Source organism: Felis catus, chromosome B2 (genome assembly GCF_018350175.1).
Source record: "Felis catus isolate Fca126 chromosome B2, F.catus_Fca126_mat1.0, whole genome shotgun sequence".
NCBI classification, from domain to species: Eukaryota; Metazoa; Chordata; class Mammalia; order Carnivora; family Felidae; genus Felis; species Felis catus.
The window spans coordinates 6,821,000-6,846,862 of NC_058372.1; the positions used below are offsets into that span (position 1 = coordinate 6,821,000).

Consider the following 25,863-nt stretch of genomic DNA (forward strand, 5'->3'; position numbering starts at 1 on the left):
TTGAGAGTCTCTAAGAGACAAGTTAGTGCAATCGGAGAGGAAAGAACTCTTCAATGGGTGAGGCCTTTAAAAATACGACATCACATGATTATCTGGAGAAGCCTGCTATTTCCTTCCTCAGTAAAGGTACTTTTTCATGTTGCCTCTCTTCTTGGTAACTCCTAGGTAAAGGAGAAGCCCAGGGGCTGCCAGCAAGGGCATTCGTGCCTTCTCAGCTGGCCCCTCCCTACAGTTTGGTTCATCTGCCCTCTGGCCCTCAATGATTTATGTCCTTTCCCCATGCAAAATATATGTACTTCTTCCCATGACCCCGAAACCTCATCTCATTCCAGCATGGCCTTATGCTTGAATTCCAGGTACTCACCCCCTAAATCCAGGTGCAGAGGACATTCATCAGGCACCCTTCCACTTGATTTGGAGACCTGTGAGCATATGAGATAGACTTTCTCTCCCTCATCTCCCCAACATACAATTGTACACCAGGAACAGGAAAACCGTAATAGAAACTCCCATTCAAAGACAGGGAATATGGAAGCCACATGGTAATCGTTGGTCAAAGAAACTCTGGAATCTGTTGGGGTAAACATAAACAGTTCCTTGATTAGGGCCTGGGATGGTTTCCCCATGACTACTGGCTCCATCCTCTGACCTGCCCTTATTTTCCATAATAAATAACCAATATTTGTAGATGAGTAGCTTTCTTCACTACTTCCTGCCAATAGGAATCCAAGGGTCCCAAGGCCTCTGTTATTTGGAACTGTGTCTGTCCCTTTTAATCCAAATTGGAAGTCTTTCTGTTAATACAATTGCCTTCCAAGTCCCATAGATTTCCAACAAATCTCATTGTAATTCATCCCCTTACAAAACATATAAAGGTCACAAAAGCAGATCTCTTTGAAAAAGACTCCTCTGTAATTTTGGCCATGGCACAACGTCTTATAATTCTTAGATGGTTTTTGTTTAGCTGAAGGGCTCAATGTGGTACACCTTTAAGATGCTCAGAAACCCAGGGTTCCCCGGGTGGCTCAGGCGGTTAGGCATCCGACTTCGGCTCAGGTCATGGTCTCACAGTTCGTGGGTTCGAGCCCCGCATCTGGCTCTGTGCTGACAGCTCAGAGCCTGGAACCTGCTTCGGATTCTCTGTCTGCCCCTCCCCTGCTCGCACTCTGTCTGTCTCTCTCTCTCTCTCAAAAATAAATGTTAAAAAATATTTTAAAAAAAGATTCTCAGAAACCCTATTGTCTAGCAGAGAGGGTCTAGGAAACATCACCTTATGTCCTTCAAAGGAAGTAACAAATGATCTTAAGACCTGACCCTAACCCAGACACGACCTTTTACCTACAATGACAGCTTTGGTCCTTCCCTGACGGCCGTTCTTTACTTTGAGAATTATTTAACACATGGAAAAAGTGTGAATGAGAAGCAATCATATTTGAATGAAGCCAACCCTGGTGTCTTTACATTTCTTTGTAATTTTGCCTGACGACCAAACTTTCCTCGTCAGTGCATCTCATGCCTTTTATCCCTTATCGGAGGAAGTACATTTGCGCTCTCAAATCCTGCTGGGAGATCTCCATCCCCAGGGCCACAACCCGATTAAGTACCTTCCTCCTCACCTGCCTTACAGGGAAGTCCGCACTCACTCCTCTGCCGGCCCCATTCCCTCCAGTCACCAACATAACTTCCTTCCATTTGCCCATTCGTAGAAAAAGTCTCCTTGAGTCCCTTCAGAGTTCTGCCTGCCACCTAATCCCAAAACCAATTAGTAGCACGTGATGAAGCTTTCTGTCACAGGGACATCCCATCTGCGGGTACCAATCTGTTTGTTTGTTTTTCCATTTTCTATTTCTGCCTTAAAAAAACACCCCAACAGCTTATGATCTCTCACAATCATCAGTTGACTTGGCTGTTTTTCTGCTTTACCTGGTGTTGACTGATGACTGGGGGGTTTAAAACACCCTCACTCGTGAGATAAGTTGGTGCTGGCTGGCTGTGGGGAGCCCAGCTGAGGTTGTCTGCCTGGGACCTTTGGTCTCTTTGCCGGCTGGGTTCCTCGGTTCTTTTCCAATTGCGCTCTCCATGTGCTGATCTTGAACATTCCCAAATGTGAGGTTCTCAGGGAAGTTAGGCTCCTTACACAGTGGCAGATTTCCACAAGCACCAAAAGCAAAAGCTGCCAGGCTCAGGTCCAGAAACGGCACAACAGCATTGCCGTCTCATTCCCTTGTTGAAGGCAAGTCACATAAGTCACATGCGCTGGGAGTGGACCCCGGGAGGTGTGACTTACAGGGGCCACAGAAGTCAACAGTCTGTCACAATAAAATGCAGTTCCCTTTGTTACAAGGGGATGATAGGACTGTGGTTCTTAATGTGTGGTCCCCACACCGGCAGCATCAGCATAGCCAGAAAACTGTTTCCAAACACAGATTCTTGGGCAGCATCCCAAATCTACTGAATCAGAAGTTTCGGGGACAGGTGCACAAATCTATGTTTATCGAGCCTTCCGGGCAATACTGTTGCCGACAGAAGTTTGAGAATTCAAGGGCAAAAGAAATGCATTAAATTGCATTTGCATCATATGTGGAAAATGTGAAAGCGTAACCCACTTGTCAACTCTAAATATGGTTTCGTTAACTCGTACTTTTTGACGTGATATTAGTTATTAAAAACTCCATTTTGCTAGCAGCGTTCCTTGACTATTAGAATAAACCATCCTCTCTAATATGAACATGGTTGACAATTAGTTAACAATCGTCCTTGCTTCTACACACACGCTTTTTTCTCTTTCTTTTCACTCTTCTGTCGTTGCTGTTGTTGCTCTCGCTGCTGTTGTTGTTATAATATTTCGTGTTCGAATGATAAGTATTTTTGTCACACACAGTTGCTTATTCCCGGGATGTGAGCAAGGAGGTGGACAATGGTAAAGAAAGAAGTTAGCACACATGGTAAATATCGTCAGGGCCATGAATGACTTTTTTCTGTGACATTATTTTTGAAAACAACCTGAATGTGGAAATTGAAGATGAAGACACTCAGTTGGTAGGGGATTATCGTCTTGTCCAAGAACATTTGCTAGGGAAATGATTAACCGTACATCCTGATCATTCTCTCTTTGGTCCAATGAGGTTATGCATGTGCCAGTAGCTCAGTCTGCTCCACGATCCTCCAAAGTATTCAGGTGTTTGCAAAATTAACCTCTCAAAATATTGCAACTGGAAATGGCCTATGGAATTTCATTAATTGATTAAATTCTCCGTGCCATTAAAGCAGCGCGTTTGGTTGCCAATAAAAATGAATCGTGGGAAGTGGTTTGTGGGGGCTGAAAAGGCAAAAATAAAAAGGCTTCCAGTATCTCATTGGAACCAAAAAGAAACTTGTTGTGCTGATCTCTGGGCAACAACTCTGCGATCAAATGGCATTTGTAGCCATTAGACGAGGGCACTAACGAGAGCAGTCGTTGCCACAAAAGCCTTGAGCACGTTTTATTGTATTTCAGCAAATGCTCAGGGAGCACATTACACGTGCCAAGCACCAGTCTCCGTCACGGAGTCCCTATACCAATCTTGTGCTGTAGGCAGTAGTCTTACCCCCATTTTACAAATCGGGAAACAAAGCCAAATAGCAAGGTCGGGATCTGAACTCATACAGACTTGCTGCAGAGTTCGTGCTCCTATCCAGTGTGGAATGGGTTCTTTACGTTGATCTTAGACTCTCACCCTGCAAATACTTGGTTGCGTACCAATACAGTGAATCGTGAAGAAGTTAAAACCAATTCTTAGAGTCTAACCATCTCAAATGGAAGTAGGGGCCAGCGTCATAGAGCAGATAATAACCTTCTGCATGCACAATGGCTTGATTTTAAAAGGCCCTGGACACACTCCATCTCATATGATTTACAAAATTCTCAAAAGGGCTTTACTCCAATCTGCCCTTATGGAAAAAAAGAAAAAAAGGCTTCAGAGGATTAACTGATTTTGACAGTTTGTACAACTAGTAGGGGTCACAGCCAGAATTATTTGCCAGTATACTGGTCTCGAGTCCCATACGTTTCCTGGAAACCCCAGAAATTCTCAAAAGTCAAGTAACAATTCACAAAGAAAGAGAAGCAGGGGTGATTATAACCAATACCCTCACCTGAACAGCAAAATCCCCGAGATACGTGGCCTTTAAAATGAAGTAAAGGTTTTCATTTTACTTTATTTCAAATAAATTTCAAAGTTACACTTCTAATGTATCTCCAACTCCTACATTTCAATCTCTTTCTTTCAGTGGGAGAGACAGAGATGAAAATAGAGACCGACATCCGGGGTCACCCAGTCCCTGCTCTCTGGGTATACACACCCATGCAATCATGCAATATGAAAGACAGTGATCTTTCCCAAGTATGTCCCAGGAGGCAACTGGTTGAGAGTCATTATCGGGCGACATGGCATGGTTTTTCTTTCCTTAGAATACATAGACTGGCACATAAGATAGGTGATGCTTGGTGGCTCTCCCTATGGGCCAGTGTGTATTTGAAATAAATAATCAGTTCCAGGACCCCATTCCCACTCTGCCTCCCTTCCGCAAACTTCCTGAGCAGCCACTAAGTGTTAAGAAAGTTTGAGCACAAGGATAGAAAGAAGAGAAGCTGCACACAAATGGAAGGTTGGATATTTGGGGAGAGCCTCCAGCAAAAGCAACCAAGCAGGAAGCAACGTGGGTTACAGAGAAGTGGGCACGGGTGGGTGGGTTGGAAGAAGGGCAGGGCTTGAGAAGATTCAGATGGCGCGGCATCCAAGGAGACGAACTACTCCCCACTCTGCTCTGACTCCGTCTACTGGCGTGACCTACCGCAGTCCACCGAACTCGGGCTGAAGCCGAGTGGACGCTTAATACCATTCGTCGTGTGAATTTACGTCTGGAACTTCTGTGTCCCGGGCATTCAGGGCAAACATTGTTTCCGTTTCTTGCCCATTTCATGCCTCATTTCAGAGCGGCATGGTCACCATGTGGAAACTAGGGCTGCCAATTTTAACAAGTAGAGAGACCCAAGAATCGCGAAGCCTGCGTTGCCTACATCAGGCGTCTCCTGTTTCCAAACCGGAGGATGGAGGTAGGGAGAGCAGCCGAAGCTAACAACAGTGGATCCCGTGTTTGCGTAAGTGGCCCGTTTTCACTGGGAGGCGAGTGTGCATTGCATAATCCCTTGAGAGAATCAGATCGCTGGTTGGTGGGCCTCTGGGGCCAGAACACCTGTGCGGTGGAGACGCTCCATGCTCTGTGAAGGGCCTTCCCACGTCACATGCTTAGCATCTGGCCCACGATGGTAGCTGTTTTCTGAGGGCCAGTTGCTTGCAGAAAATAACTGGAGCTCTGTGGAGACTCTATTTCTGTCTGCTTTTCTCTCTGAATCTGACTACTCTCTTTCACACTCTGCCCTATCTTGGGCGGCTTTGGAGCTGAAGCCTGACACATTGAACCGGTTTATCAATGTCCAGTACAGAAGGCATAATCTATCAGTCAGTCCCTGACACATCAGGAAGGCGGGATGGATAATAGAAGTTGGAAGGCACTACATGGAGGTCATTTCACTGAGAGTCCAATATTTCCAAGCCTGCTAAGGGGTCGTGTGTCTCCTGTAGTTTCAAACCACTGCCTTATATGGCAAGGTCATTTCTATCCCGCTCCTGGGAGTGCTTAACCATGCCTGGCAGAATGAGCAAGTGTCAGAACTGACAAAGAGGTGAATGCTAATTTATGTAAATGGGATGAGATTTGGACATTTATGTTGCTTTTATAATTTACCTACTTGGATAACTTTCAGAAAGTAGCGTATTTTTAAACACTCGGCCTTTCTTCCTCCCCTTTTTCTTCCTTCTGTCCTTCCTACCTTCCATCCACCCTCTTTCCCTTTTCATTTTTTGTTTGCTGGTTCTTTCTTCTTTCTTTTGTCTTTAATGTAATGTGAGAAGTCAAATCTGTAGGTAACAGACCTTATTTGCCTGGGCGAACAGAGTAGTTATTTTCTGAAGGCACATCAGGGGCCATTGTGTCTAAATTGACACCTGCCACTTAAAAAAAAAAAAAAACCCTGCATTTCCTGGGATGCCTGGCTCAGTCGGTTAAGTGGCCGACGTTGGATGTTGGCTCAGATCATGATCTCAGTCGTGACATGGAGCCCGTGTTGAACGTGGACTCTGCTTAGGATCTCTCTCTCCCCCTCCCCGCAAAGTAAAGAAATAAACAGTTTTTAAAATGTACATTTCCTTCAAAAAGAAGGAAATCATGCTGTCTGTGGCAATAGGAATAGAAACAGAAGGCATTATATTAAGGGAAATAAGTCACAGCAAAACAAATACTTTATGGCATCACTTATATGCAGAATCTAAAAAGGAAAAGAAAAGAAATAAAGTTGAACTCATAGCAAGAAACAGTAGAATGGGGGTTGCCAGGGGCTGGGGGTGGGGGCAAGAGGGAAGGTGAAGTGTATACACTTACAGTTTTAAGAATAATATCTGAGGATCTAATGTAAAACATGGTGACTGTAGTCGATAACACTATATTGTATAATTGAAATCTGCTAAGAGAGTAAAACTTAAATGTTCTCACCAAAAGAAACCCCCCAAAACAAGAAAAAAAGCAAAAACAAAAACAAAGATAAAGATGTAGAGGTGATGAATATGTTGTTAGTTCAGTTGTGGGATGTGGGAATCCCTTGATAACATACACGTATGTTGAGTCATCGCATCGTACCCTTTAAAGGTCTTACAATCTTATTGTCAATTATATCTCAATAAATCTGAAAAAAAAATTAAAGGTGAAAACAAAAATAACGACCCCCCCCCAAAATGTGCATGTCCTTTCTAGTGGCAATTTTCCTTCTCTTCTATTTATTCAACTTCCTGGGAAGTAAAAGATGGTCCCATCATGCTGATTCTTTGCTGCGGCTCCAAACCAAAATTATAGGCATGAAAGGGTCCTGCACAAGTAATTCCGCAGAAGTTTGGGTCTTCCGACTGTAAACCAGCCTGAGATAAGAGTGCAGACGACAGCCATACCCACCAAGACTGCTGAAGCCAGTGCCTGTCATGGAACATTCACCGGGTGGCACGAGCTGGCCAGTCAGCTGTGTATCCTCACCCCCTATCAAACGTACCTGTGAGTGTATTAGAAGAGAGAGGACCATGTTACTTATTGTATGGCAGCCTGAATTAAATATGTCCCTTTCTGGAAAATTCTCAATAGTGTGAGATTGGACAACAGCTTACCTGGTACCCATGCTGTCAGTGTAGGCGCAGGATATTATTTTAGATGCAGGTGATTTCAAGCTGTGGTTCCTGGTGCAGGCGACTCAAGATACTAGTGTTCAACTAACAAATAGAATGCCCAGGCTTACCGGTGAACTTTTAAGCCCATGTAACAGTGATATTACCCCACATTTTTATGCAGAATACTTAAAATTAAAAACAAAACTCACTTCGTGGTTTTTGGCTGATCTCTAGAAGTTGTGACAGCAATTTCCATGACCTCCATGTTGTTGGTTCATCACTTCCCTTGGCAATGTCCATCTCTCCCCCCAACACACAGGGCATCCACATTTCTTCCGTTATCCCGCCAATCACTTTGCTGGACTTTACTTATCTTAGGATGATGCCATCCTTAATATCGTAAGACTCAGAATGAATCAAATTGAGGAAATGGTAGAGGGAAATGGCTAAGCTTCTTCTCTTTTGGAAATGCTGGTTCAATTTTTCCCATGAAGATAGAAGTTGGGAGGGTAAGTAGATTTTGCACTAAAACCAAACTGATTCTGTAAATTTCACAAGAATAATGAGAGAAATTTACCAGTGGCTAACACAACTATTTACACTCAGCGGAGGGGTTAACAGGTTGATCACGTGTGATAAAATAGCAAAGAAATTCAGGTCATAAGAACTGAAACTCTTAACACTCAGTCAATGTTAGGAACTTCCTGCTTGCCTTCTCTCTAGTGAGAAGCAAGGTTTTATTTTACAGTTTTGAATATGCGATTAATGCTAGGAGATTATTTTTTTTAATCTCACCCGCTCCTACTTGGCATGAAAATCCTTCAAGACAAATTAGTTCACGAGACATTTCTTTAGAAACGCCAGCTACCAAAGCAATCATGACATATTTAATGATTTGATTAGAACTATTTTTTTTTGTGATTAGAACTATTTTGATATTTTAAATATAGATGGCAAGAAGTAAAATCTTTCATGTTTATGGCACCTTCTATTCTGGATAAAATTCAGTAAACTTGGTATCTGGAATACTAATCAGAATATTTGCTACCCATGAAAACAGCAAGCCAGCCATGAAAATGCCTGTCTTATTAACTGTGAAAACTGAAACACAGAGGGAAAATATAATCTGTTTTAAATATATTCTAGCATGCAGAGAAGTGGAATGTATTTGGAAGGTTATAAGTGGAATATCTCCTTGCTGTTTTCTAGGATGTGTTTATGTTTTACGTAGAATTAGCAGAGCCCCAAGATGAGGCACAGAAAGTGACCTTATATTCTTATCTGGAAAGGCTGGAAGAGGATATGTCAATATAATATTCTATTTGTATTCCTAGGTGCTAAGGAATTATCTATTTTTTTAGAAAATAGATTTTCTCCAAGAATATATGCAAAAGGGTTACAATTAAACTTCCTCCCTACAGAAGTGTGTAAAATTTTCCACCCTTGAAGCTATAGCATATGTATTTCTCAAAAAGACAAAAAAAAAATATTAGCAAACCACAAACACATGTGCACACACTGGGAAAATTGGATTGCTTTACTCAACCGAGTGAATAGATTCATTTATTGACTTCTGAGTCTCTATTTGAATATAAATGTGTGTGAAGTGATTATTTTTATTAACAACAAACAAACCAAATCTACAGAAATGGGAGCGGGTTGAACCTAGCATCACCAGCCAGGTCAGGTCCTGCTGCTGCCAATGACCTTGATTAGGGTAACAACTTTCTGCCTCTTTTCATGAGCAAAAACTCCATAATGTATTCCCACCCATTGACTGGGAAAGCTGTCTTTCCAATGGGGGTTGTTCCTATTAACCAGAACAGGAATATTTGCGATCTTAACATTTTCCCATAATTTTCCATAAAATTAAGGATGCGACAAGGATGTTGGCTCAGCGTAATCGTTTTGGTTTTTACGTTTAGGTGTCCATCGATACACAAATCATCCAACAGAGATGAACTCTAAACTTATGAACTCTCATAGAACTCTACGATCCATCAACTTCAAGAGCGAACTCCTACATACCTGTATAATCATTTAATTTTTCCAGTCTATGCTTTGTCTTTAAAAATATTTGTAAAGCTCCTTGATGACAGAAACCGAAACTCTTCTGAGAACATCAGGACATTTGTGTTCTTGACAGATTTGGCAATTTCCCATCTTCCCCTCCGGGGGTCTTTCACTTGCTTCCTTTTCCTTTTCCTCTCTTTCTCACAGTTAGGCAATCTGAGACTCCACCCCACTGTGCTAATCCCACCTGCTGGGACAAATACTTGTTGACTTAATGGGTGCCAAAGTGCTAGTGGGTACAAGCTTTTCCCGCCCAAAGGAATGTTTTCAAGGACCGTGGAGCTCCCCGTGCTTAAAGGAGACAAATGTTTTTGTGCTAGGCAAACCCAAGTCCAGAGAAGGAAATATTCTGGAAAAGAGTTTCCAGAAACATAAAAGCTAAGAGCAGTGAGCAATCAAACCTGCATTAGGAGAGAAGCATTGTCCAAGTTACATTACAGAAGTGTGAGTACGTTCAGGATGTTGGAAGGTGGAAAGTACCAGGTGGGCGAGTCAAATCCAGGGCAAAATCTGCCAAGATGGATGTTCAGAGAATCCAACTATGAATGCTCCAGTTCCTAGAAATTTGACTTGCTTTAGGTAGATCTGGCTGATGTATGAAGCCAGCTGGATTCTAGGTACCCCAAGATCACTATTTTATTCTATACATTGTTCCAGATCATGTGAATTTCTCTACACTGAGGACTATCCTCAATCATATAACACAGGAGGCCAATTTGTCTCAGTGATTGTTTAGAAAGAAAGAGAGCGAGCGAGAGAGTTGCTAAATAGATAGATACAAGGAGACAGAGAGGAAGAGAGATTTTTGAACAGAGAACACTTCCCCTACCCCAAAATGAATCTCCTATGGAACAGGAAAATGCAACACATACAGTAGAGCTGGTACAGGTTTTTTTTTTTTTTTTCCAAAAAGGACATATTAGGGATACCTGGGTGGCTCAGTCATTTAAGTGACTGATCCTTGATTTTGGCTCAGGTCATGATCTCACGGTTCATGAGATCGAGCCTCGCATAGGGCTCTGTGCTGACAGCGTGGAGCCTGCTTGGAAATCTCCCTCCCCCCGCCCCTCCCCTGCACGAGATCTCTCTCTCTCTCTCTCTTTCAAAATAAATAAACATTAAAAACTAATAATAAACTGATGTGATGTCAGCACAGAGCCTGCTTGGGATTCTCCCACCCCCTCCCCCTGCACAAGAGCTGTCTGTCTCTCTCTCTCTCTCTCAAAATAGATAAACACTGAAAACTAATAATAATAAACAAATCAAAAAGGACATATTATAATCTTCTATTAGTATTAAGTGTAGAACTGTTACAAAGCCATCTTGGCCTAATCAATTCCATTTACAAATGAAGGGCACTAAGGCCCTGGGGAAAATTCATGCAAATCCACCCAGGAATTTCTAAAGCTGAGGTAGGAAGCTATGTCCCCTGACTTGGGCCTAGTGTTCTTTCTAGTACATTATACTGATTATTTACATACCTCTTTCCTTTTCTTTCTGTTTGCTTGTTTACTTGATTGCCTTTGGTTTTAATATCTTCAAGTTCGAACATTGATAAGGTATGACTGCACTTCCTTATTTAGTACTTTTACCAGTCTTTATTATTGTTCCTAAAATCTACTTTATGTTATTACCAACACACTTTTGGTTCAAATGTAGAACAAATTCACCAAGTATAGTTGATCTGATCATAAGTTCAAACTAATGAGGTTTCATTAATCACACCAAACCATGGAGTCATGGTCAATTTTGAAGATAAAAATCCTATAAAAGCAATTTACTTAAAATGTTTTATACTTGGTTTCATTGTTTTATAAGATTGAAGTCAATAATAGCAAAGTTATCTTTTTGTAATTAATTACAAGCTACAATAAATTGGTGGTTTTCTAACGTAGGATCTATCAATAATGAAAGAAACAAAAAGGACCTCATTTATCTAAAGGAAATTTTAAAGATAGAATGGTGGGCATGGGTGGAAAACATAAAATTTTTTAAAAACTATAGAAGTAATTAAAACAACAAAAATGTTCTTTTTTGCTGTTATTAAAAAAAACTTGTTAATTACTAAAAGGAACTTCTAAAAGAGTTCATCTTCACATTTCCAAACTAAAGGCTTGAACGAACATCTTCTCACCTGAGTGAATTCAAATTTGATACTCAAAGAAATTTCACATTTTGGGGATTGTTGTGAAACATCAAAGCCCTAAGCACAGCACTGTTTTAAATCATTACTGCATATATTTTATCACTGAGCTTTGAAATGTTATTACAGTCAAGAAGCTGGTTACTTTTGCTCGCCATTCAATTTACTGTAATACGGCAACATGAATAGATATTTAAAAATTAAAAGTTCTGTAAATGAAACTGAAATATTCCCATTTCCAAAGGCTGAAACATATATTTATCTAAATATATATTAATTATTATATATGATATATGATATATATATATGATAAACTATATTTTTCAGAGAGCCATATGATTAAAATAATTAGGCAGGTATCAAATTAAAACAAATTCCGGGGGCGCCTGTGTGGCTCAGTCGGTTAAGCAACCAGCTCTTGATTTCAGTTCAGGTGGTGATCTCAGGGTTTCATGAGTTCGAGCCCCACATCAGGCTCTGGGCTGACAGCACAGAGCCTGCTAAGGATTCTCTCTCCCTCCTTCTCTGCCCCTCCCCTGCTCACTCAGCCTCTGTCTCTCTCAAAAATAAAGAAATAAACTTTAAACAACAAAGAGTTAAGAAAAAAAAAAAGCCCCCCAAACCAAATTCTAGTTCTTTGACTCAAGCGAGTCGATAAGCAATGAGAATGAGATCACGGAGTCAGGAAGCAGAGAACCTGGTTTGGACCTCATTTCTATCGGTGTGACCCTAGGCTACTTGCTGAATCCTCTTACCTCACGGACTCCTTGCTTATGTATTGAGGACATTATCAACTAGCTGATAGACTCACTACAAGTGCGGAAAGTATATTCTTGGTAGAATAAAGGGATTGTGATATTCATCATCACTATTTTCAGAGAATTTGATTCCCAGAATAACATCTACTACCTACAGAATAGGCTGTATGATCGTAAGTACCATCACTTGATCATTCGATTTGAATTTCCAAACAACCCACGAAGTAGGATGATAGAGTATTTTATTCTGTATTTTATTTTGACGTATTTTACTTTTGTAAATTGAAGATTATCGATTCATATGAAAGGTCAAACTAAATACTGAAGCATCCATAGTGAAAGACCCGCCCCAGGGCCTTCTGTCGTTATTCTTCCTCGTGTGCATGACATGAAATGTTCCTGTTTCAATCCACCACACCACCCCCATCATCTGCCCAGGGCCAAGTGATAGCAAAAGCAGAGGCTGCAGGACAAGAGTGAGGCACCGAGACACAAGCTGACCCAGCCAGCAAGGATAAGCCTTCTCCCACGCCCTCGCCCCTGAGACATTTCTCCAGCAAATACTGGAACGAGATGGCACTCGATCCCCACGTGGTGGGAAATGGAGCACAGCTCTCAGTGCTTCTGCCCACAGCAGGAGCATGGCTGGTCACAGGCCACAGCCATGACTTCCAAAGGGGCCAACACATGGAATCTGACCACCAGTCACAGAGGCACCGTTTTTGAAAAGGCCACTGCCATGAAAATGAAGTATGAGAAGAGAAACATCTTGATTCTCACGGGAAATAGCTTGGTAAACATTCCAGCATATTTCACAGCAAGGATATCCCACCCGCTCGCACAGAACCCTTGTCTGCTCTGGCTATTACAGCTTAAAAAAAAAAAAAAGAAAGAAAGAAAAGAAAGACAGAAATTTTTAAAAAAGGAGTAAAAATAAAAGAACATAACAGTCTTTCTTTCTTTTGAAATTTTCACATGGCTAGCTAGGGTTTCTTTTAATATTTCTAGCCCCATTAAACCCAGTAATATCAACGGAAAAACAGCCAGTCCCATTTCTGGAACAGGTAAAGTTCAATTCACTAAATAATGCTTTCAAGCCACCAGGGGAAAGAAAAAAATCAAGTTATTACTAGAAAGTCAGGCAAATCCCTTTGTATTCATTCCAACAGCTGTTTAACATGATTGGAGGCCAAGTAAGGAAAGTTCAGGTAAATATCCCAATTTCGTAGAGTTATCCAGGGGTCAAAAAGGAGCCATGTGCTTTTGGGGGGGATGGTGTTACATTTACCCTTAAAAGGCAATTTTTAATGGAAAAAGTGAAGCCCCTTGTTTTTTTACAGACCTTAACATATTTTAGACCCAGAAACGTGTGACCATTTTATGCTTACGTTACACTGCCGAATGCAGGGCTAAATTAAGAGCCTTGCTCGGGGTCCCAACCGGCCAACGTCCGGATCAAAATCAGAGCCCTGGTCCCTTTGTGAACACCTTTCTCCCTGCCTTCCTACGCATCGAAGGCCACTTGCAGGGCTGAAATTCTATGTCCCTAAATAACATGTTTAACAGCGCAGGGCTTCCTTCTTGATTGCACAGATTATCCGTAGCTATGTACCCTTCTCTACTCAAAAATCATCCTGTTGGCCTATTTAAGAATTGGATTTTTGAAGACACGAGAAGTGGTGTCTGAATGTAACAACAGATCCCTTCCTCCCCCCACCTCAATAAAAATACAATTTTCGCCAGCCAAAGCAATCATTACCTGAAAAAGTCTTGTTTCTGGCAGAAAAAAAAATCAATTTAATTATACGAGATGTGTCTTACGTTTTAATTGTTGTTAAGCATAGTACGGTATTGACAAAGTCTCCCTGGATCTCAGTTTACGAGCTTTCCCATTACTCAGATAACTTGCTGAGGAGGGGAAAAAAAAAAAAAAAAAATCCATCATGTTACTTACAAGAACTGAAGCAGCTTTGTGCCCGAGTCATTAGGCCCCTTGACGGCACTCATAATGATGAATGTATCATTTTTCTTGCATGAAACACTGGTAACAAATAGCACAGCCAACTCTTTTCCAGCACTGTTATTCTGTTTTAAAAAACACTGACATTTTCTTAAACAGACATAATTTACAATTTTAAGGAGCACAACAGTGCCTTGGTGTTTGAGGGCCAGAGAGCAAACAACACCTCTTTCAGAAGGACCTTTTTTCGAAAAGGGATCTCGTGCTCAGTGAGTTCACTGTAGCTCAAGGCCAGAGAGACACGGCGGCAGGAACACAGACCATCGCTGCCGCATGTGGAGGTCACGACTAATGGGGTGAAGGTCATGACGAGCGGGGTCACAGTACAGTAGGGGTTGTCCGGAGAAAGGAGCCCGGGGAACAGCAGAGCTCAGCACACCCAGCATGGGAGTCCTCAGAGGCATCCTAGAGGGGCCACCCCCTTCGCCAGGGTTGAAGTGGCCACAGATCCTTCCCTCCCCGCCCCACGAGGGGAAGTCACAGCCTCCGAGACGCTTCTGCCCATCAGAGCTCTCTTTAACAGGCTCTTCTGTAAATTTCACACAAAGGGAGCCTCGCCGCTGCCCATGTGACCGGATCAATATCCAGAGCCCTGTTCGATTGCTAGTGGGGTCAGCTCAGCCCGAGCGGGTAAGTGGAAGTCTGTGCACGATGCCGCGGGTCTGTTGTTTGGATGAGACCTTAGAAGCCAAGGTCATGTGTAAAGATTACAATTCCCAAGGTGTTATTTCTAAAATGGCTGATGTGCCTCAGTGCCCTTGGGAAGCTTCTCTTCCTAATAGTCCTTTACATACGTGACTTTTCTGTACTTTCTGCTCAGTTTTCCCTTAAACCTAAAAATGCTCCTAAAAAATAGTCCAGTTAGAAAGAAGAAACGAAGCCACTCTCACCGTGGGCATTTGGCTGCCTCCTCCCTGCACCACCAGGCCTGGTCAGAGCCTCTGTTCTCTGCGCCCATGGAGCCCTTCAGGACCCCCAGACAGGCCTCGGCTAACAGCTGTCCTGTGTCCCTCTCAGTAAAGGGACTGGGGACAAGCTGCTCACGACAGAGTCCCCGGGGGTGGACAAGGAGGCCCTGAGCGGGGTCTGCCCGAGAGACACCAGAGAGTGAGATGTGGTTTAATGAAGTAAAAGTGGTAAACTGAGCCCAAAGAAGGACCGCCTCCCCAGAGGCCCACTTCTCAAGATGACTCATGGACTGGGGACCCTCCCCGAGGCCATCTTGGGAGGCACGGGCTCAAGATGGAGGGCCACATGCGGGAAGGAACCCGGTCACTCTGTCACCTCTGGAGCAGAGTCACCCCTTCCAGGAACGCCGGGTCGAACAGGGGCTACTGGCTCCACAGAACGTCCGGGAAATCATAAGACCTGCCAGTTGTGATTGATTTCTCCTGAGCTGTTGGGGTCGGAATCCAGGTCTCTTAGTTAATACCTTTGGGGACATCCGTCCGCCCGGGGCCCCTGCCTGCCCACACTGGCCACATACAGAGGAGAGAAGACGACTCAGAAGGGTGGGATCCTCGGGATCTCGTGGGCAGCACCAGGCCTCCTGCGGCAGAAGGAAACCTTAAATCAGGAAAATGAGCCTCACCCAGGGACAGGGAGGGGGCCCCACCCCTCTGTCCTAACTTGCTCTGGTGTGAGAAAAGGGACATGGCCTGGCCCTGCTTTGAGCCCCCTAGGTCTGCTGTAGGGCCAGGTGGGCCTGGAGTAGGGGGGGCTCCAAGCTGCCATCAGCCCTTTGCACTTGAGCCCGTGCCTGTGTAAGTGACATCCCTTTCTGTTTCAGGGCCAAGTTAGGGAGAACTGCTTTCTGGCCCCTGGCTGGCCTCCCCTTCCCCCGGCCCGACTACTCTGCCCTGGTTGTCGGGCACTTGTTTATCTTAGAGGCAGAACATTCCCCGGGGTTCTGAGCCATCAGTAGAGACCCATAGGACGCTGGCACTTGGAGACAGCGCTGTGGAGCACGATGCAGCCATGGAGGGCCTGCTGCCTGTCAACAGATCCATGTTCCAGCTGGCCTTGGAGCACCTGGGTGGTGGTGGGGCCACTCTGTGGGTGATTTCTGAAAGCTGGAGCTGTGTCCCGGGCCTCTGTTTCCCTGGGAGATCCCGGTCTGTACCGCGGTGCTGGTTCGGGTGTAAAGAGACTACGAACTTTAAGAAGTGTGAAGGCTCTAGGCAAACCGTGCTCTGCCTGCAACAAAGTCTGTGGCGAACGTGGTGAGAATTTCGCACCAGTGACACAGGCCGATGAGGCCCTCAGGCACCTGGGGCGGAGGCCAGTCCTCTAACGTACAGACCTTGTGCTTGTCGGCGATGAAAACAAACCTGAGCAGGTCGTCACTCCAAGACGTCACCGTCAACTCCCTGAAAAAGGCACAGAGGAGCCAGCCCCCTAAATTTTCCCAAGCAACTGATGAAAAACCCATCTTCGAGGCATCAGAGAAGGACAGAGGACAACTTCAGGAGGAAATAATGGGTAGTTTGAAGGAAAGTCCAGAACCGTCCAAACAAGAAGTTGCAAGATGGACCAGAGAGTCCAGGAAAAGGAAGAGGAGAGAGAAGGGCTGGAGCAGCCGAACGCAGGGATGCGGCAGGTCTCGAGGGAGAAACTCAGCCAGTTGATATCAAAGGCTGAAAACCTGCTGACGACCTTCCCCTTCTCTGATCTCCTTAGAGAGAGGGGCAGTCAAGCAAAAGAGAAGATGGCAATGGCCCCATCCACCGGTCAGTAGTTGATCTGAAGAGTGTCAATGATGCTGACTTCAGGGTGTCCCTTCAAAGTACGAAGAGGAAAATCAAGAAATAGCCAGACAACTGTGGGAAGAAAAACAAGCGAATGAACAGCTCACAGGACAAATAACAAGACTCCAAACCGAAGAAGCACTTTTGTAGCGTGAAAATTCACAGCTTGAAAGTGAGATTCTGCAGTTGAAGCTGAAGCTTCCAATTCTGCCTGGATTACATCAAGAACACATCGTGCAACGTCACAGACAGTTGTTTGAGGAGGAAACAGGCTGCTTGGGAGTCAAGAAGAAACTTCCCAGCGTGTGTAGAAGCACGAACTGCACAAATCAGATTCCCAGCCTCTAGAGGAAGACGGCCGAAGACATGGGCAAAGAATGGAGAGAAGCACTGCCTCCAATGGAAAGAGATCCGTGGGCGCCTGGGTGGCTCAGTTGGTTGAGCGTCTGACCCTTGGTTCCGGCTCAGGTTGTGACCTCCTGGTTCATGAGACTGAGCCCCGCCTCAGGCTCTGCACTGACAGTGTGGAGCCTGCCTGGGAATCTCTCTCTCCCTCTCTCTCTGCCCCTCCCCCACTCTCCTCTCTCCCCAAACAAATAAATCTTCTTCCCTGGGACAGAGCTGGAGAAAGCGGGACGGCAGCTGTGTTGACTGGAGGAACCTCGAGGAGCTGAGAGAAGGAAAGGATCGCCACAGGCAAATGCTGGCCAACGCCACGTCCGACTCCCAGCCTTCCCCAAGTGGCCCGTCGGCTCCCGGTGCTCCACTCCAGCCCACAGAGGCCCGCAAGTGTCCGGGGGTCCCCTGGGCCACCAGCCCCCCAGGGAAGAGGAGGGTCACGTGCTGAGGGCTCAGGGATCGAGGCTCCCCTGCAGGTGTGGCCCGGCCCACGGCAGCCGGATCCTGGTCACCCACAGCCTCGGCGCATCTGCAAGTGTTTTCTGTCTTCACAGTCGTTTTCACTGATCTCTTCTTGGTTTAGTTGCTGTCATTTAATTGCCGCTATGGTTGTTCTTATTCAAGTAGATATAACATAATTTTGGGATAGTGTTTTTCAAATAAAGATTCATTTGATATAATTCTTGTGAATACATTATTTTCACATCATCGGACACTGCAGAATTAGATAATGTAAGTATTGTATTTTGATTTAAATAAGAAGTCCACTATTACTTTATCCATCATTAAAATTTGGCACGCATACTGAGATTTAAAACAATAAAGACCATTTTTGTATGGCATGAGCATTTTTATATGCCACCTTGAAATATATGAGCATGTATTAACCAAAGTCTGTACAAGAAATTTAATATTTACCAGAATAAATTTTGATTGTTTTTCTTTTAATGGGGGAAACCCTAAGTAGCAGCAATACTCATTCAAACTTCATGATTTTTCTATTAGATTAGCCCTGAATTCATAAACTAATTTTGAATTATTTTTTTAACATGTATTTATTTATGTATTTATTTATTTATTTATTTATTTTGAGACAGAGAGAAACAGAGCATGAACGGGGGAGGGGAAGAGAGAGAGGGAGACACAGAATCGGAAGCAGGCTCCAGGCTCTGAGCCGTCAGCCCAGAGCCCGACGGGGGGCTCGAACTCACGGACCGCGAGATCGTGACCTGAGCCGAAGTCGGACACTTAACCGACTGAGCCACCCAGGCGCCCATCATAAACCAATTTTGGAGAGCTTAAATTTTGTGACTTATTTTTTTGTTATTTGTTTAAACGTTTTTCTCATTTGGTTTGAGATATTGGTTGTTTAAATATTTTTTAACTTTCATACAGTTAAAAGTTCTTTTAAAGATTTTATTTTAAAATAATAAAAAGTGGGGTGCCTGGGTGGCTCAGTCGGTTAAGTGTCTGACTTCGGCTCAGGTCACGATCTCGCGGTCCGTGAGTTCGAGCCCCGCGTCGGGCTCTGTGCTGACGGCTCAGAGCCTGGAGCCTGCTTCCGATTCTGTGTTTCCCTCTCTCTCTGACCCTCCCCCATTCATGCTCTGTCTCTCTCTGTCTCAAAAATAAATAAATGTTAAAAAAAATTAAAAATAAAATAAAATAATAAAAAGTAAAAATTATTAATTTTTATTAAATGTGATTTTATTATCTATATTTTATTAATTTTATTAGTAAATATGATATATAATAAAATATATTAAAATTTATTAAAAATAAAAACAGTAACCTCTACACCCAGCATGGGGCTCAAACTCCGAAGCCCAAGATCCGGTGTCCCAAAATAAAAGTTTTCCCTTGATGGCAAACTCACACACACGCAAACACACACACATACACACACACACACACACACACCACAATATAGATATGAGTCACCTTAAGTTAGGATGTCAGTAACAGAGGATAATCTAAAAATAAAGAAAGCAGAAAAATTTAAAAAAAATTAAAGAAAAAGGAATGGACAGTTATGCTTACAGTTTGTATATACACAAAAAAATATCTAACTCACATGTGCACAAGAGGAGATAAGGGACAATATTCCAGCTGGAGACACTTCATCCCAAGTGGTGCAGGTGCAGAGGCTGTACTCGGTTTGCCAGCTGTGGCACTGACGGGGGAGGAGAGGGACGCGGAGACTTCCAGAAGCTGGCAGTAGGGGAAGCTGTGCCCATTCCTGGGCCTGGAGGGAGGAGGGGTCGCCTGGGCCCAGTAAGGAGCTGTCCTCCTGATGGCAACGCAGGAGGGAACAAGGCAAACCGGCCCCACTTTCCCTCCTCACGTCCTGCCATTTACAGCTGGTGCTGGAATGGGCGGTGAGGCCGGGAGTCAGCCTCGGGCACAGAGCCGGCCAGGAAAGGGCGCAGAACTGATTCGGAGAATGACCAGCAGCACGCTTGAGTCTGTTCCATCAACAGTATGCACGCGTTTTATTGCATTCATTCTCATCTATTTATTTAGTGCAGGCAACCTCAGAGATATTGTGGGTTCCGTTCCAGACCGCCGCGATAAAGTGAATATTGCAATAAAGCGAATCGAATGAATTTTTTGGCTTCCCAATACACATAAAAGTTATGTTTACACTATACAGTCTAAGTGTGCAATAGCATTATGCTTAAAAGAAAGGTACACCCTTAATTTAAAAATGCTTTGTAGCTGGGGGGCCTGGGTGGCTCAGTCGGTTAAGCATCTGACTTTGGCTCAGGTCGTGATCTCACGACTCATGAGTTCGAGCCCCACATCGGGCTCTGTGCTCACAGTTCAGAACCTAGAGCCTGCTTGGGATTCTCTGTCTCCTTCTCTCTCTGCCTTTCTCCCACTTGCACTCTGTCTCTCTCACTGTGTCTGAAAAATAAACATTTAAAAAAAACACACTTTATTGTTAAAATTGCTAACCATCATCTGAGCTTGCTGGTGGAGGGTCTTGCCTCTGTGCTGATGGCTGCTGATTAGGTACTGGTTGCTGAAGAAGGTTGGAGTGGCCATGGCAACTTTTCTTTCTTTTTTTTTTTTTTTTAAGAGAGAGAGAGAGCTTGAGCAGGGGAGAGGTAAAGAGGGAGATAGAGAATTTTCAGCAGGCTCCATGCTAAGCATCGAGCCTGATTCAAGGCTTTATCCCATGACCTTGGGATCGTTCGGACATTCAACTGACTGAGCCACCCAGGTGCCCTGGCCATGGCAACTTTTTGAAATACAACAACAATAAAATTTGCCATATTAGTTGAACCTTCCTTTCACAAATGATTACTCTGTAGCATGCAATGCTGTTTGATAGCATTTTATCCACAGTAGAATCTATTTCAAAATTGGAGTCAATCTTCACAGATCCCGCTTCTGCTAGATCAACTAAGTTTACATACTATTCTAAATCCTTTGTTGTCATTTCAACAATCCTAACAGCATCCTCACTGGGAGTAGATTCCATCTCAAGAAACCACTTTCTTTGCTCATCCATAAGAAGCAATATCTGTTCAAGTCTGATCATGAGATTGTAGCCATTCGGTCACATCTGCAGACTCCGCTTTGAACTCTAGTTCTCTTGCTGTTTCCATGACATCTGCACTGACTTCCTCCACTGGAGCCATGAACCCCTCAAAGTCATCCATGAGGGTTGGAATCAACTTCTTCCAAACTCTTGTTCATGCTGTCACATTGATATTTTGACCTCTTCCCATGAATCACAAATGTTCCTAATGACATCTAGATGCGTGAATCTTTTCCAGAAGGCTTTCAATTGACTCTTCCCAGATGCATCAGAGGAATCACTCTCTATAGCCTTACAAAATGAATTTCTTAAACTGTAAGACTTGAAAGTGAAAATGACTCCTTGATCCATGGGCTACAAAATAGATGTTGTGTCAGTGGCATGAAAACAACGTTCATCTCATTGTCCGCCTCCATCAGAGCTCTTGGGTGACCAGGTGCATTGTCAATGAGCAGTGATATTTTGAAAGGAATCTTATTTTTTTCTGAGCAGTACTCAACAGTGGGCTTAAAATATTCAGCAAGCCATGTTGTAAACAGATGTGCTGTCATCCCGGCTCTATTCTTCCATTTGTAGAGCACAGGCGGACTAAATCCAGTGTCGTTCTTAAGGGCCCTAAGATTTTTGGAATGGTAACTGAGTGTTGGCCTCAACCTCAAGTCAGCAGCTGCATTAGCCCCTGACAAGAGAGTCAGCCTGTCCTTTGAAACCAGTTATTGATTGCTCTCTAGCTCTGAAAGTCCTCTATGGCATCTTCTTCCAATAGAAAGCTGTTTGACCCACACTGAAACTCTGTTGTTTGGCGTAGCCACCTTCATTAGCTAGATCTTAGCTAGATCGTCTGGAGAACTTGCTGAAGCTTCTCCGTCAGCACTTACTGCTTCATCTTGTATTTTGGTGTTACGGAGATGGCTCCTTTCCTTAAACTGCACGACCCGACCTCTGTTGGTTTCACACTTTCCTTCTGTAGCTTCCTCACCTCTCTCAGCCTTCGTGAAACTGAAGGGAGTCAGGCCCTTGCTCTGGATGAGGCTTTGGCTTCAGGGAATGGTGGGGCTGGTTTGATCTTCTATCCAGACCACTCCATCTCTCTCCATATCAGCAATAAGATCTTTTGCTTCCTTATCACTCGTGTGTTCATGGGAATAACACTTTTCATTTCCTTAAAGAACTTCTCCTTTGCGTTTGTAACTTGGCCAACTGTTCGTGGCAAGAAGCCGAGATCTGGGCCTATTTCGGCTTTCGACGTGTCTCCCTCATGGAGCTTAGTCAGTTCTAGCATTTTTAAAATATTTTTTAAAGATTTATTTATTTGTTAATCTATTTTGAGAGAGAGAGAAAGAAAGCAAGGGAGAGGCAGAGAAAGAGGGAGAGAGAGAGAATCCCAAGCAGGCTCTGCACTGTCAGCACAGAGCTCCACAGGGAGCTCAAATGCAGGCACCGAAATCAAGAGTCAGATGCTTAACCCTCTGAGCCACCCAGGCACCCCCGCTTTTGATTTAAAGTCTGATGTGCAACATTTCCTTCACTTGAACACTTGGAAGCCAATGTAGGGTTATTATTTGGCCTCATTGCAATATTGTTACGTCTCAGGGACTAGGGAGGCCTGAGGAGAGGGAGAGAGATGGGGAATGGCCAGTTTGTGGAGCAGTCAGAACACACACAACATTTATCAATTAGTTTTGCTGTCTTATATGAGTGTGGTTCACGGTGCCCCCAAACAATTACAGTAGTAAGGTCAAAGTCACGGATCACCATGACAAATATACCGGCCATTAAAAAGATTGAAACATCGTGAGGATTATGTTTGTCATACCAAAATATGACACAGAGACATGAAGGGAGCAAATGCTGTTGGAAAAATGGTGCCAATAGACTGGCTTGACATACGAACCTTCAATGTGTAAAAAACACAATGCCTGCAAAGCATAATAAAGCCAAGCACAATAAAACAAGGTCTGTCTATAGTAAATAGCCATGTTTTATGACTTGGAGAAAACGATGTCCGTGAAGGCAAAGGTGTCTTGTGTGTCCCCTATATGCATAAAGCTATCTGTTTACGTATTATGCATGTATGTGTATGTATATATGTAGATTTATATACACATATCTCGTGAATCATCATTTCCCTATGAGAACATGTTTGCTCTTATTTCTTTTTTTTTTAATTTTTTTTTAACGTTTATTTATTTTTGAGACAGAGAGAGACAGAGCATGAATGGGGGAGGGGCAGAGAGAGAGGGAGACACAGAATCGGAAACAGGCTCCAGGCTCTGAGCCATCAGCCCAGAGCCCGACGCGGGGCTCGAACTCACGGACCACGAGATCGTGACCTGAGCTGAAGTCGGACGCTTAACCGACTGAGCCACCCAGGCGCCCTCTTATTTCTTGATGTACATGGCTTCTCTAACTTAAATATATCCAAATGAATAGAAGTTCAGAATCCCAAGTGATGTTACCACTGTATGACGTGTGGCCACTCATTTGTTTTACCAACATCTTGTAAGCTCCTACCACGTTCCAGGCATGATGCTAAAAACTAACCACGTGCACAGAGTTGACCTCCCTCATCCATTAACTCACAGCCACTTGAATACATTAGACCCCAAAACACAATGATAAACCAACATCTGAATTCAAGCAAAGTAAGAAGGAGGGAACAAAGCGTGGTGGTAGCCCTGAGGAGCAGGGAGTCCCTCTAATGAGCATGAGTCAGGAAAGAATTCTCCAGGTTGGGGGAGGCTTCTACTGTGGATTTGCACAGAAAGGGGAGGGCGAGTTTGCCAGGCAGACAAGGGGAGGAAAAACTCTGGGCAGAGGAATGAGCAGGTGCGAAAGCACAGAGGAAGAGCCCCGCATCCGTGTTCAGGTGGAATATAAAAGGGCAAGGCTCCCGGACACAGAAAGTCAGGCTGGACAAGTAGACGGGAAACAGCACATCACACTGTGCCCAGTGCAACAAAGTTAAGCGCTTGGTTTTCTTCCCAGAAAGCATCACCCTTGGGTCTCCGTGGAAACCAGTACTGTCAATATTTAGTAGGGAAAACTTGAAAAGGAATTCCTTGATCAACTATGTTGAGAAAATTCTGGATTGAACATGTCTCCTCGCTGTAGGATCCTTCAGAACCATTACTGCTCTGAATCATGAATGCATATGGCGTCTCCACGAGGGATTTTGGCTACGTCAGTTTTTAAATGTATAGTCAACCGTTTATTCGTTTGCTGAAGCTTCTCTCTGAGTCTCTGTCATTTTTGTTTTTGTTTTTGTTTTTGTTTCAGAAAATGCTGATGTAATTGCTGGATAGACAGTGAAATATTTTAAACAGCAGATCGGTCTTGTATTCTGACATTTTTGACATTATCCTCTGGTCGCAACGTGAAAGGCCTGGGCCTGACAGCAAAAGAACTAATTAAGAGGTAATTAGTGATCAGGAAGAAGGTCATCTCGGGCAGAGGGAAGAGAGACAGGAAGCGAACAATAGTTTAAGGAAATAATAGTTTGTCGAATCATCCGTCCCCTCGGTCTCCGCACCATATAGATTTCTTCAGCTATGGATCCTGGGCGACACGCGTTGCAACTTAGAGAAGCATAATGTGTCCCAGGCCTGTCCTGAAGATGAATATGATTAACATTAACGCATTGTTAGTTTGTGTCCTGTCAGCCCTTCTGGAGAAATCGGGTTTGGGGCTGAGAACACATACCCTATAGTATCCCCCCTAAATGTTGAGCACGAGGGACGGAAGGGGATGAGCCTCCCTCCCGTCTCGAAGGAGAGACCAATGAGTCCAGCAAAGAGCAGAGTCCTGAGGCCGGAGCCTCAGGTCCAGGGAACAGGTCACCGCCTCTGACAAGTTAGCCGAGAAGCCTCAATGGTGCAAACAGACTCACCCAAAGTCACCAAATGTAGAGCAGAGTGGATTGGGGGGGGGTGCTCCGTGGAAAAGCAGGAGCACCCCAGGGACACCTGGGGGGCTCAGTCCATTAAGCGTCCAACTCTGGATCTCGGATCAGGTCACGATCTCACAGTTCATGGGTTTGAGGCCCACATCTGGCTCCGTGCTGACAGCGTGGAGCCTGCTTGGGATTCTCTCTCCCTCCCTCTGCTCCTCCCCCACTTGCTGTCTCTCTTAAGATAAATAAATAAACTTAAAAGAAGAAGAAGAAGAAGAAGAAGAAGAAGAAGAAGAAGAAGAAGAAGGGCAGGAGTACCAAACTGTACAACAAAGCAAATGGGAGATGGGCCGTTCCCCTGGGGTCAAAGGTGAAAAAGCAGAGACAGGGTGTCTTATTTCCTACGCAGCCCCTTGAAACAGTGTGAAAGTGTTGCCAGTGCATATAAATTAAACATACCCCCTGTAGCTCTAATGTAGATAAATCCCTCGAATTATCAAGGACGGGGAGGGGGGAGGCGGGACGGTTGAGCGTGAATCTGGAGGAGGTGATGGGGTGAGAGGTGGGAAAGACTCACGCGAGGAGGGATTTCAGGAAGACCCCAGACGTGAACACGAGCCAAGGACAAACACTGCTCACCACACCAGGCCTTTTACTTCTATTTTTTAACCCAAAACAGGGCTGCACGTTTTTCAGCAGTCTGACGAGACAGCCTGATACTTAGACACGTATGGCTACTTTGTTCTGAGTTGCACAGTCTCCGGGGACCCCCGTAAACCCGTGGCAGGCGTGTCCGCACCAGGTGTGGGTCAGAAGCCCCGGACTAGATGGACCAGGGCACACATCCAGTATTCTGCTGGTTTCTCCCAGGATTTCCAGTCTTTCCCTGCGGCCTCCAGGGCTCCCTTTGACCCGAGGGCCTCATGGACACAGGAGAGGCACCTCCCTTTCCCTTTCTTGCTCTCCAGCTATCTCCCGCCTAGTGTCAGGATTATATGGAATTTGAATCTAAATGAGAATTTAAAAAGTGGCTA

The 25,863-nt window shown here is 44.2% G+C and overlaps 1 long non-coding RNA gene across 1 annotated transcript in view; it reads right to left on the bottom strand.

The window, feature by feature from the left end:
- LOC111560409 overlaps positions 1-25,863 on the bottom strand; it is a 208,824-nt gene that overhangs the window by 10,324 nt on the left and 172,637 nt on the right. The window contains exons 22-24 of the long non-coding RNA XR_006597502.1: positions 7,251-7,792; positions 1,924-7,138; positions 365-571 (exon numbers count right to left, since the gene is read on the bottom strand). This is a non-coding gene — a long non-coding RNA (uncharacterized LOC111560409). The remainder of the gene's footprint in view (positions 1-364; positions 572-1,923; positions 7,139-7,250; positions 7,793-25,863) is intronic.